This window comes from Hemicordylus capensis, chromosome 4 (genome assembly GCF_027244095.1).
Source record: "Hemicordylus capensis ecotype Gifberg chromosome 4, rHemCap1.1.pri, whole genome shotgun sequence".
Taxonomy (NCBI): Eukaryota; Metazoa; Chordata; class Lepidosauria; order Squamata; family Cordylidae; genus Hemicordylus; species Hemicordylus capensis.
This window is the reverse complement of record NC_069660.1, coordinates 280,331,341-280,344,235: the sequence shown is the minus strand read 5'-3', so window position 1 is coordinate 280,344,235 and position 12,895 is coordinate 280,331,341.

Here is a 12,895-nt window from a genome sequence, read left to right as displayed (position 1 = left end):
GGATCCACACAGATCCCGGTGCTCCTGCCCAGCCTAACCCCATCCCTAAGCCCGGCTCTTAGCCAAGGTTAAGGGAGCAAGTGCTCCCTTAACCTGGCTGCTGGGCTCGTGTGTCTCCACAGAGCCGAGGAGACACAGAGATGGATGCCTAGAGCATCCATCTGAGGGAGGAATCCCGCAAGGCACTGCACTGTTCATGCAGTGCCTTGTGGGATATGCGGAGGCCCAGAAAATGAGTCCTGGTCTTTGCTGCTTCACGCTGCTCCTGGCAGTGCCGGTCATATGGGCACATGGTTTGTGGGCTGAGGGAAGGTAGGTAGAACCCTGGGGGAAGGTAGGTAGAACCCTGTCTCCCCCCACCCCCGATACGCCGCCTGCCCACCCGCGTGCACCAATGTGTGAATAGTCCCTATATTTCATTTCAGAATGCTGTGGGGACTGGGAGCCACCATCTTACTCTTTTTCCAAGTAAATTATTTTGATAACCTTTTTGTTCTTGAAAAATAGTGTATTATTTATTAATTAATTAAATAATTCAATTCTGCAGATTTACTTGGAAGTAAAGCCTATTCACGTGTTATCTGCATATAACTTATACAGGTACTAAGGTAAAAGTAAAGTGTGCTGTCAAGTCCATTTTGACCCCTGGCACCCACAGAGCCCTGTGGTTTTCTTTGGTAGAATACAGGAGGGGTTTACCATGGCCTCCTCCTGCGCAGTATGAGATGATGCCTTTCAGCATCTTCCTATATTGCTGCTGCCCAATATAATACCAGCAGGGATTTGAGCCGGCAACCTTCTGCTTGTTAGTCAAGCATTTCCCCGCGGCACCATTAGGTGGCTAGATACAGGTACTATATGTACTATATTCACCTGTTTTGCTGAATGTTGATACAGCCGTACATTTCCTATCTGTGCCATGCATTTCAGGGGGCCTGTACCCGAGTTCACTTTTAAAGTGAACTCAGGTTTACAGCCATTCACCCAAAAACATGTATGTGTGTTCAGACATTTGAATGCAGACACCAGATAATAAGGCTCTCCACACAAGCAGTGTGGAGAGCCTGAATGGGGTTTGCGGGGTGAGCGGGCTTGACCCGCTCCCCCTGCACATGAGCAGGAAGCCCTCCCTGGGCAGTTGGATCAGCCACCCAGACAATTACTGGCTCCATCACTGAGCTGGTTGGAGCGATGGGGTTTGGGGGCCTCCCGGCCCCTGGAAGTCCCACAATCACCCACATCAGTGTGTGGGGCATTCTGAGTAGCCCCCCCAAAAAAACACTGGGAGGCTTGTTGTAGCCTCACAGTCGGGGGCTACTCATGAGTTGCTGTGGTGCGGAGCCACACCATGGCAACACATGAGCAGTTAAACTGCTTTTCAGGTGCTCCTGTGGCCAAAACCTGGGATAAACAGCGGGCTACCCAAGCAGGTTTGCTGCCACTGCTGGGAGCAGCACGGCTTCCTGAGTCCAATCTGCACTGCGCGTGAGAATAGCCTCAATGTCTGCATAGCGCTGTCCCACTGAAATAAGTGGGATTTGGCACCTGATCCCCCAAAGCATGTTCTTTTTATTCATACAGTTAATCAACCGATATTTCTTTGAGTGACAGTTCAAATACAAATCTCTCTCTCATTTCAAGTGCTTTCTGATTTTCCATGTTGCGGAGGCTAATCTTTATTCCTCTCCAGTTTCTGTTGTGGTCTTGATGTTTTATATCAGCTGTACTTAGAAGGAGAAACATTTGAAAATGTTCTGTAGTCAAGGTTCCTTCATTTATGATCAGAAGCCTATAAAAACATTTCTTCAACAAACATGCCCTCTCCTGGACTGAACAGAGAATGGTCTGAATGCTACTGGGGTGTGGGGGGGCGGGCCCTGTGCATTTGTCAGGTTCATCTTACCATAATTTTCATCACATATACTTTTATCACTTTAGAGACAGAACAGTTTATGCCACAATAATTATGTTTATGTTAAAATAAATCTGTTAAGTCTTTAAGGTATTACAAGGCTCTTTGATGTTTTTGATGCAATACTCTAGCGAGGTTATTACTCTGAAATTTGGAGTAATTTTTGCATGCCCAAAGATTGCTGGCAGTCCTCACTGAGAGGTTATTCACACAAACAAAAAGCGGTGCTCCACCTGGGTTTGGGAGCTGTGTGTACTCCCAATTTTCGGTTGTGTGGAAGCAAGATAAGAGGAAAATCTGGGTAGAAGTGACTGTGTAGAAGCAAGGTAGGAGGAAACGCTACCCAGGTTTTCCTCCTACCTTGCTTCCACACAACCGAAAATTGGGAGCACACACAGCTCCCAAACCCAGTTAGAACACCATTTTTGATTGTGTGAATGACCTCTCTGTGTGCATACTCAGTAATATATAAGTTTGACGAAGCCTGCTTTTCCACAGCTATGACATCGCAAAAATTGATTACATATATACTTGCATCAGTTCCCTGGAAAGTAATATTTTAAAATTAGATTTGACCAATATTATTTAACTATGAAACACTTTGCTGAGTCAAAGACCTTAAGCTTTGAAAATGCGGAGTATTTTATTCCCAAAGAAACTCTTAAAAACCTATAATTGGATTATACATAGAGCACTTCCTCACCATCAGAGAAAGGGCTCAAAAGGGGCGACGGGAGGAAGCCTTCAAAAGCTTGCCTCCCCTGCAGACAATCCTCTTGATGGGTCTGGGCATGGAGACCGTGTGCTCAGACGTGCAGCTGCCTCCTCAGGCAACATGGAGGGTTGGGGAGCTGGGAGTGTCTCCCCGTCCCTGGAACTTCCATAATGCCCCACACTGGTGCACAGAGCATTATGAGGATCCCCCTCTGAATGCCAGCCAGGAGTCCTGCAGTCTCCTAGCCACGGCTGCAAGCAGCTGGGGCTGGCAGACAATTGCCAAAATGAAGTTATGGGAGTGTTTGCTCCTTTAACCTCATTTTGTAGGCGGGCTCCAGAGGTGGGCTTGTTGCTGTGCCACTGGTGAAAGCCAAGCAGCTCTCGGCAGTTCTCATGCGCTGGCAAAACCGGGCTGGGCCTCCTTAGCCATGTTTCGATCATGCGTGAGAACAGCCTCATGGTGTTTTAAAATACTGTTCCTTGAGTTATTAGAAAATAGAAGAGAAATCTGAATCGATTTGTGTCACGTTGATTGCTTCTAATTAGGTGTTGAAGCAATAGTTGGTTGAAGTTTGTGGAAAGAGGGCACAAGGAAATCACACTGCCTCTGTTATATACTCCTTAGACAGGAAGCACCTCTGCAGGAAAAAATATTAAACTCACATGCAGACCTGCTGAAACCACAGAAACAACAGGAAGTGCACACAGCTGTCTATTAAGACTCAACAATAGTGAAGCCAGGATAGGTTTCATTAGGCCCTATGCTTAACTCCAGATTTAGCCTCCATGAGGCCCTATGCTTAACTCCAGATTTCACTTAACTCAAGAGTGCCAGCCAGAGGCTGCCTTCGCACATAACGCCAAACCGGAGGCAAAGGGGGCAGAGGTTACACTTTGTGGTCATCTGAATGTGTGAAACCCATGATTTCATCACAAAAGCAACCTGAGGTTTTCAAGCCAAAAGTTTCAGGGGTGGAGCCACCACTGGGCAAACGGGTTCAAAGAACCCAAGCCACTGCCAATCAGGGGCTGCACCTCGCAGCCCCAACACGCCCCCAGTGTCTGCCATCAGACGTGGGGGTACTGGTTTAGCTCCCAAGTGGGGGCCACGCAGCCCCCATTCGGGAGTTAAATGGCCGCTGCATTCACGGCATGGACAGGAGTGGCTCTTCCCTGCCTTTAAGGCAGAGAAGAGCCGCTCCTGGCTGCGCTGAGAACACAGTGCCAGCCCCAATCTAGCTCCTGAATGGGGCCACACAGCCCCTTCGGGAGTTAAATGGCTGGCACTTGTTCGCAGCATGGCCAAGTTGTTTCCCAACAAAGAAAACACATGGCAGGGGAGTGATACCTGGGGTCTGGGTTGAGTTATTAGAAAGGCAGCCCCTGGAATTATGAGTGGCTCTGCTATATTTTTTGTACAAAGCCCCTTCCCATTGTGTACAAGCAGTCTGGCATGACTCTCGAGAAGAACCGTCTTGGGGTCCACTGGGATGGTCCTTCAGGGGCTGAATCATTAATAATGTGTGATGAAGCCCCTTCTCCCAAGAACTGCTCTCTCCTGAGAGTGGCAGGCCATAGAGGCATTCATGTAGGCCGGAGGGCTGTTGTCAACCCACCCCATTGCTAGATCCACACAAGCCCTGGAGAAATGTGCCACACCAACAACTTTCCAGGTCGCGGCGACTGGTGGACAGTAAGAGTGAAAGTGCTTACTCTGGCAGTCTGGTTGTCCCTTGGCACATATGCATGCTGATTCTTTCCCAGTATGGCTGCTTTCTAGCGAGCACTGAAAATAGGGTCTCCCCTCAACTGTGATTCCCCACGGCAGCTGATCTGCATACACTAAAATGCCGGTCCCAGCCCAGGAATTTTGAAGGTGTACTAGGAGCTATCCCTGATCTAGCAAGACTAAGCCCACAGGAAAATGGCTAGAAACACGGAGTAGCCAAGGCTCCTTGAGTTGAGTGTAGAGGGGAAGACGAGTATGAGTTCTATTTTTAAACAGATATACTGGGGGGCCATGTCAGCGGAACCTCCTATAGTTGGATGGCCTAACACATGAGGGCACAGTCTGATGGAGACCTGAAGGTCATGGAGCCTCTGGTCTTCCCCAGTAGACTGGCCCTCTCATGAGAGGGCTACTCCCCAGCCAGCAAGCCAACATGGGGGCAAGAGCATTTTAGTGATTGCTGGGTCTGGCATCACAAGAGCATCCTTTGTCACAGTGGACCAGACCCCAGGATCCTTTGCCTGTTCTCATACATATTCCCTCCTAGGAAGTCATCATGATCCCTTCTGAGAGTAACAGAATAATAGAGTCCCTCTCAAACGCCCCCCCCCCCAATTACCAGTAATTCTGCTTGTGCGAGACTGTTTGGCTGTGGGGCTCTTAGGAGGACGGTGGTGCAAGTGGTGCGAGGGAAAGGGTTTAAATCCATTTTAAAAGGGTTTAAATGCCCTTTCCCTGCTGAGGGCAGGCGGTCCATGTCAAAAAGGCACGATCAGGCACACCCCCTTGAAGACCATGGCCAAGGGCTGCTGCCCTGCTGATGCCTTGCCCACAGTCTGGCACCTCGAGTGCCACAGAGCTTGCTGGGATGTGTCCTTTGTGGACCAGGAAGAGGGAGGGGCTCCTTGTCCCTGAAACTGGAGGTTGCCCTATCTGGGTTGGACGATTATCTGTGGGACGATTCCTGGGTTCAAGGATTAACCTCAGGTTTATCAAACCACAGTTTCACACTATGTCTCATGGTGGCCAGAGTTTGACTGCCCATTGAGTCAAAATCCTGGGAGTTTGACTCCCCATTGAGTGCTCTGAATAAGTACATTTCCCACCTTAACATACACAGTGGATTCAGTCATTAAGCTACGGCCCTGAATCCCCCCCCCCTTTTTTTTTAACAATGGATGGACTTCAACAGTCCAGACTCACCTTTAGTTAAAGTAAAGGTAAAGTGTGCCATCAAGTCGATTTCAACTCCTGGAGCCCACAGAGCCCTGCGGTTTTCTTTGGTAGAATAGAGGAGGGGTTTACCATGGCCTCCTCCCATGCAGTATGAGATGATGTCTTTCAGCATCTTCCTATATCGCTGCTGTCCGATATAGTACCAGTGGGGATTTGAACTGGCAACCTTCTGCTTGTTAGTCAAACATTTCCCCACTGCGCCACTTAAGGTGACGTTACATAAGTCAAGAGGGAAAATCCTAAATTCAGACTGGACAGAGACTTGGGTTGCATCAGAGATGTGTCAAGCCCTCTCATTCATTGAATCTAAAAGCTGTCTGTTCTTGGCAAAGTGTTCCTTTTAGTTTATAGTTCTAGAGTTTTTATCTGTTTTTAAAACTGTTTTAATTAAGTTAATGTTTTAATTGTTGTGTTTTTAGATTGTGAACTGCCCAGGGACTTCCTTAAGGGGTGGTATAGAAATCTCTTAAACAAAAAAATGCAAATACAAATAAAATAAAAATAAAAAGTGGGAAGCCCTTCCCCTTTTTAGTTCCCATAAACATTTGAGTCAATAGCATCAAAGTTGTTACCACTTTCCATCTCCAACTCTGCTGGAATTGAAATCTAAAACTTAACAGTTTTTTTAGTCTACTTTCTGGAGGGATTAAAACTTATTTATTATTTATTTATTTGTTATGACATCAGATCACCATGTCTGTGGATGGCCATATGTCTCCCTCTAATAATGGTTGCATTTATGGTAGGACACAATCCAAATTTACAGCACATGGGTAAAAGTAGTGTGCCGTCGAGTCAGTGTTGACTCCTGGCGATCACAGAGCCCTGTGGTTGTCTTTGGTAGAATACAGGAGGGGTTTACCTTTGCCATCTCCTACACAGTATGAGATGATGCCTTTCAGCATCTTTCCTATATTGCTGTTGCCCGATATAGGTGGGAAACACACCAGCGGGGATTTGAACCTGCAACCTCTGGCTTGCTAGTCATTTTCCACTGCACCATTAGGTGTCTATTACAGCACATGGGAGGAGGCCCTAAATAAGAGTCACCATGTTGAAGAAAGCAGAAGGGAGGCCCAATTAGTCCTGCTTAGAACTACTGGGGAATAGGGGTGATGATGCACAAAGCAAAGCAAAGCATCAGTCACAATCTGCAACACATTTCTTCCCTCATGATGTGACCTGATGGAAAAATGGAGTGTCATTCATGGGTTTTATGTTTTCACACTCTATGACTGGGAGTTTCTCCATGAAGCCTATCAAGCTTTTGTATACTTTGCTGAGAAGATGTCTGAGTTCATGACTGGAGAGTTTTCATGCAGTTTCCCTCAGGAATTAAAAAAAAGTGTTGGGATGAAGCAGAGCTAACCACACCAGATGGATCACTGTTCCCTTGGGGCTGGTTCTTGGCCGTTGCGTGCAGCTTGGCTGAATGCTGAACACAACAAAAATAGTTCTGCTCCTTGTATTTTACAATTGTTCTGAAACAATTGCATTCTTTAGGTGGTTTGTCTTTAAGTTTAAGGTGGTAGGAATTGACCCATTCCTCATCTGGCAGATAGTATGTCAACTAGGTCAAGAAAGGGTTGTGTCAGGATAAACACTTGCCTCACTATATCATCCTTTCTTCCCTTCTGTTAAGAATGTCAGAAGATTCCTGCTGGACCAGCCCAGATCTCCAGTGGAGCCAGCATCCTCTTTCTCACAATGCCAACTAAATACCTTTAGGAAGCCATCAATCAAAACTTCCTTTGGGGGGCCCATCCCACCAAACCTCTTCTTTTCTTTCTAAAAAAACAATTTCCCCCCTTACCTCAGCCAAGGGGTGCCTGCGGGGGGGGGGGGAGTGGAGCAGTCCTTCTCCCTTCTCCCCCCTCCCCCGGTGGCGGAGAGACCGGAGGGATACAGGCCGCATCTGTTCGGGCCAGTGTCTTTAACAAAGTGCGATCTCTAAACGGTGCAGGCACACCTTGCACTTTGTTAAGGACACTGGCCCAAACGGACGTGGCCAGTGTCCCTCCAGTCTCTCCACTGCTGGGGGATGGTGGGGAGAAGGGAGAAGGACTACTCCACTCCCCCCCTGCAGGCACCCCTCAGGGTAAGGGGGGGAAAGTAAAAAAATAAAACACCAAAAAACCTGGAGGTTTCACGGGGTGGGCACGGGGTGGCTGCTGACTCCCCCCCGGCCATTTGGAGGGCCCCCCCCCAGACCTTGGAGGATCGGACCGGATCCCCAAGGTCTGGGCTTTAGTGCGCCTCTGAATGCATTCCATAGCAATAGTTTTATTTTCTCTTACCATATGTTTGTATTGTGTTACTCACCTCCAGGCTTCTAGTGTGTCACTTATTGTGTTCTTATTGCTCTTATGCTGCTCTAAGACCGAAATAAAGGTGATTTGATTTGATTTGATTTGACTGCTGGAATGATCTTCTTAAGCCTACAGCCCAACAGCACAACCAGAATGTATTGGTATTACAGCAGTAATCCCAAGTATTTTAGGTCTTCTGCAACCATTTGCTTGACTGGCTTTCTCCCATTTTACTATCTGTTTTGCATATACAAATGAGAATCCTATATGTCTTGCTTACTACTTTTAACCACCTTGTTCTAAAATCTGATTCATATTTGAAGAAACTCTGTATTCCTTCACTTCATTTGAAGGAGACATCTATTAATCTGTTGTGCGATTTCACTAATACTTGCTTATCCTCTTCATCCACACTACTTTAAAGACAACCAATTAATTTCTTCATTTCCCTCCTTTGTAGATGGCTGGAAAAGCTTTTCCTACTAATTGAACTGCAATGTGGCATTTGGTTTTGCAACCCACAGTTCCTTTTCCCAACCGCCTTGCTTTGAGTTAAGCTTCTTTTTCTAATCTACTCATTTCTCTGAGTTGAATGCTTACAAAATGTGCTCCTTCTACTCTCACAGGTAGAATACAGACAACTCAGTCATCCCTGGAGATTTACACCAGTACACAACTCTTAACTGCTTGATTAAACAACATTATCTGTTAACTCTTGCGGCAGCAATCCTGTGCACAGCCAGGTTGCTCGGTTCCCACTGAAGTCATTGTGAAGTACTGCACTCGATCACTACCTTTCTCTAATTTCACTATATATAACTGGCAAATTTAGTGTTGAAATGCACAATTGTACTAACAGGTGGAGTTAGCGGATTATTCTGACACAAGCCGACCCCCGCACAGTGCATCTGTGCATTTTTGGGGGCTGGCAACCTCTCCCCCCACCGCCCCAGTCTCTGGCCGGGCCGCCATCGCCTCGCCTGGCCTCCGCGCTGGGCCAGATCTGCCGCCTCTCCCCCCCCCGCCCCAGTCTCCGGCCCGGCCAAGTGCCGCCGCTGCGGCCAGGCCCGCCGCCGCCTGGCATTCGGGCCTGCCGCCACTGCCTCCTCGCCTCAGCGGCCGGGCCAGACCCGCTGCCTGGCCCACTACGTCTGCCGCACCGGGCCCGTGGCTGCCCGGCCAGCCAATTCTCCCGCCGCTGCCGCGGCTTGGCCCGCCGGCTACCTCTCCCCGCCCCCCGTCTCCAGCGGGGCCGAGTGCTGAGTGCAGCCGAGTGCTGAGTGCAGCCATTGCGGCGGCTGCCAGCGGGCCAAGTGCCAGTCTTTGCAGCCGGCCACCTCTCCCCCCACCCACAGTATCGGGGCCCTCCACCGCTGCCGCCTCCTCGCCTGTTGGCTGGTCCTCCGCCTCTCCTCCTTGCCCCTCGCACCACCCGTCGCCGCCAGGCCGGGCCTGCCAGCGGCCCTGGCCCGCGCCGCCGGCCAACTGTCCTTTCTCCTGGGTGCGCCAGCCAATCAGGTGCCTCCGTGGCCCAGCCAATCAGCTGGGCTGCCGGGACGCATTTTTCCCTGGCACACCCAGGAGAATTATATAGATAGATTACTTTCCCAGGCCCAAGATAAGAGAGATAAAGATTTATACTGGATGAAAAAGAGAGATTTGGGCATAAAAAATGTGCAGCTGTATGTCAGTTCAGAAAAGGAATTGAGGTGATATGTGGCAGAATGTATCTTTAGGAGCTCTTTGGCACACAGCTGTGGTTATTTCATATAAAATTATGCACGGCTGCTTCACAGGCTCCCAGGTAACATAGAGTTCACTTCTGAAAAGGGTATTGCAAGATTGATGCTACATAATTACCCTGAATCAGAAAGGGAGTTCTGAAGCAGACTCCTGCATATACAGCCTATGCAAATACAATGTGTATCTGGGTGCGCATGTGCATTTACATTACAGTGCTAAGATAATTCCCACTGAACTGCTTGAATGCATCTTTTGATATGGAAGAGGGTGCATAGCCATGGGTGCACAGCAGTAGGTTTGTGCATGACTAGCTGCGTTCAGCTAGAACTAGACCGTGGTTTTCTCTCTGTGTGTAATGAACTTGTAATGATTTAAAACTTATAATGATGTAGCCCCAACATCCTCTATGGGGTTTATTTACCGATTAGAATTTGGCCCAGATTTTCTATGACCAGAATGGATATTAGAAAGCTACACTCTTGCAGATGAATGACTTTAAAAACATTTTTAGCATTGATTGAATCATAGAAACATAGAGTCAGAGGGGACCTTCAAGGTCTTCTCGTCCAGCACCCCTGCCCAGTGCGGGAGTTTGGTACCCTGAGAGATGGCCGTCCAGCCTCATTTGAGAACACCTGTAGCAAAGCAGAGCCCACCACTATGCCAAGCAGACTGTTCCACTGCCAAGTTAGTTGGGACATCCCTCCCAATGTCTAGGCTGAATAGACTTCCTTGCAGTTTCAACCCAGCAGCTTACATACTGCACAAGGGGATGCAGGTGCCTTGATCATCGCCCATGCCATGCCTCTATATGCTACCCACTGGAAATAATGGGCAGCAGCAGCAGCAGCAGCAGCAACACAACTCTGTGCATGGAGACCTTACCACTGAGTGCAGCTGTCATCCTGAACAGCCTCCTCAAAACTTTTTACACATGCACAGGGGCACGGGAGATGCTCAAGCCGCCACATCTGCTCATGCAGTAGGTGAGCCATTGGTTCTAGCCCTGAATCATAGAAACACAGAATGCTAGTCAGAAGGGACCTTGGAGATCTTCTGGCCCAACTCCCTGCTCAGTGCAGGAATTTGCTAGAGCATCCTTGGCAGATGACCATCCAGCCTCTATCTGAAGAGCTCTAGCAAAGGGGAGCCCAACCCACTGCTGTGCAAGGTGGACTGTTCCACAGTTAAACAGCCATTACATATTGGACATTCCTCCTAAGTTCTAGCCGGAATCTGCATCCTTGCAGTTTCAGCTCATTGGTTCTAGGCCCCCCTCCCCTCAGGAGCAACAGAGAACAAAATTGCTCCACCTTCCAGGTGCCAGCCCTTCAGATATTTGAAGATGGGAGTCGTAATTGTGCAGCATATCTGGATTGTATCAGTACGTGCTTTAAAATGAGAGATGGGCAAAATACTTCTAAAAAGTATTTTAGATACAAAATACTCGGTAAACAACCAATCAAAATACAAAATAGTATTTTAAAATACAATGCCTGAGAAAAAGAAACCAATATTGAGATGTTTGTTACTTATCTGAACTTGTTTCCATTTCCTTTAAGCAATACAAGTTTTTCAAAGATTACATCACTCAGATTATGCCTTCTGGGGCTGTGAATCAACCCAGCAAAGGAAAATAACTGTTTATGGGACCACTTGATGTTAGACATATCTTTAAAAATAGCCATCCAACATACTAATGTGCTTGGGTTTGTCCTGCAAAAACAGGAGTATTTCCATCCTTTTTAACAATAATTTAATAATCAATAATTCCAAAACATAATAATCAATAATTCCAAAACATATTACTCCGTGAGGCTATTCCCACGATCAATGGAAAGCAGATTAAGGGAGCTTTCTCTTATAAAAGTAACAGTTTAGTAACAGTTTAGTAAAAGCTAACAGTAATCAGTTTAGTAACAGTAACAGTTTAGATACAGTTAACAGGAATCAAAACTATCAGTTCAATTTTTAACCATTATAGATGTCTTCAGTGATTGGTCTGAAAAGGCCAGTGGGCTGTAAATGGAACCAAGTATTAACTTCTATTAACAATAAAGAACTTACTTCTTAAGGGTCTATTTCCACCTTGATGATGTTTCACATGTCCTGAAGCAAAGCCACAATACCGATGTTCCTTACCTCACACCAGACTAATTGTTATAAGTTTGTTGTATTCTTAGGCTTGTGGGAAACCATGAATTGTTTTATGCTTTTCAAACCAAGCTATTTCCTGCAAATAAAGATTGCCCCCATCTAGATTTGTGCACCGATCTGTTCCCATGCAAGACAAAGGTGTATTTTACTTACATTGGAAAAGTATATCTTTTCCTCTTGCGAGAACAGATAGATTGCAGTTCCTTGTAAATTGGAAAATTACCTTGCAGTCTTCAAAATAGTAATTAAAATGGTCAGATCAGCATTTAACCATGTTATGTCTTCTATAACTGCTCTGACAAGGCCAGTGGGCCAGAAAAGAAACCAAGCAGTCAACCAAGCTCTTCTCATGATTGGTGAGAAGAGCTTCTTCCGGGTCTGCGGGGAGGGCTGGCTTAGCCCGCCCTCCCCGCAGATGATCAAAAGGCAGCCCTGGGCACCGGATTGGCTGCCCACACGACTGCCGGCTCAGTCACGGAGCCGGTGGGGGCTGCCGAGATCGGGGGCCGCATGGCCTCTGGAAGTCCCAGGATGCCCCACATGAGCGTGTGAGGCATCCTAGAGAGACCTCCAAGCCCAGGAGGCTGCTTGCAGCCTCCTGGTTGGGGGTCTACTCATGTGCCACCGCACACCACAGCAACACATGAGCAAAAAAATGAGGTTAACAGAGCGCTCGCTCCATTAACCTCATTTAAGGGGAGAGGGAATTAGGCAGGCTAGCCGCCTTGGGAGCACCGGGCTCACCTGCAAGCCCAGTGGTTCCCACGATCCCTGGAAAGTGGGCTAAGCTCCCTTAGCCCACTTTCCAGGGATCGTGGGACTAGCCTCATTTTCTTCGGCACGAAAGGACTTACCTGCATGTTGGTGGTGATCACCTGTGATCTTTTACGCTTCCTCCTTCCTGAAACTGTGCAACTTTGTGTATTATTGGACTTTCTAAAATGAGTTTGTTGCTTTCTTAAACTGATTGAAAACCATGCATTTCAAGCCAAGCCATTTCTTGCTCTTAAAGTATATTGTGATGGTGTTGCCTCTCATTCTCTAGGAAAGAAATCAAGTGACTGCTTTCTTGAGCAATAGAGCCATTACCTT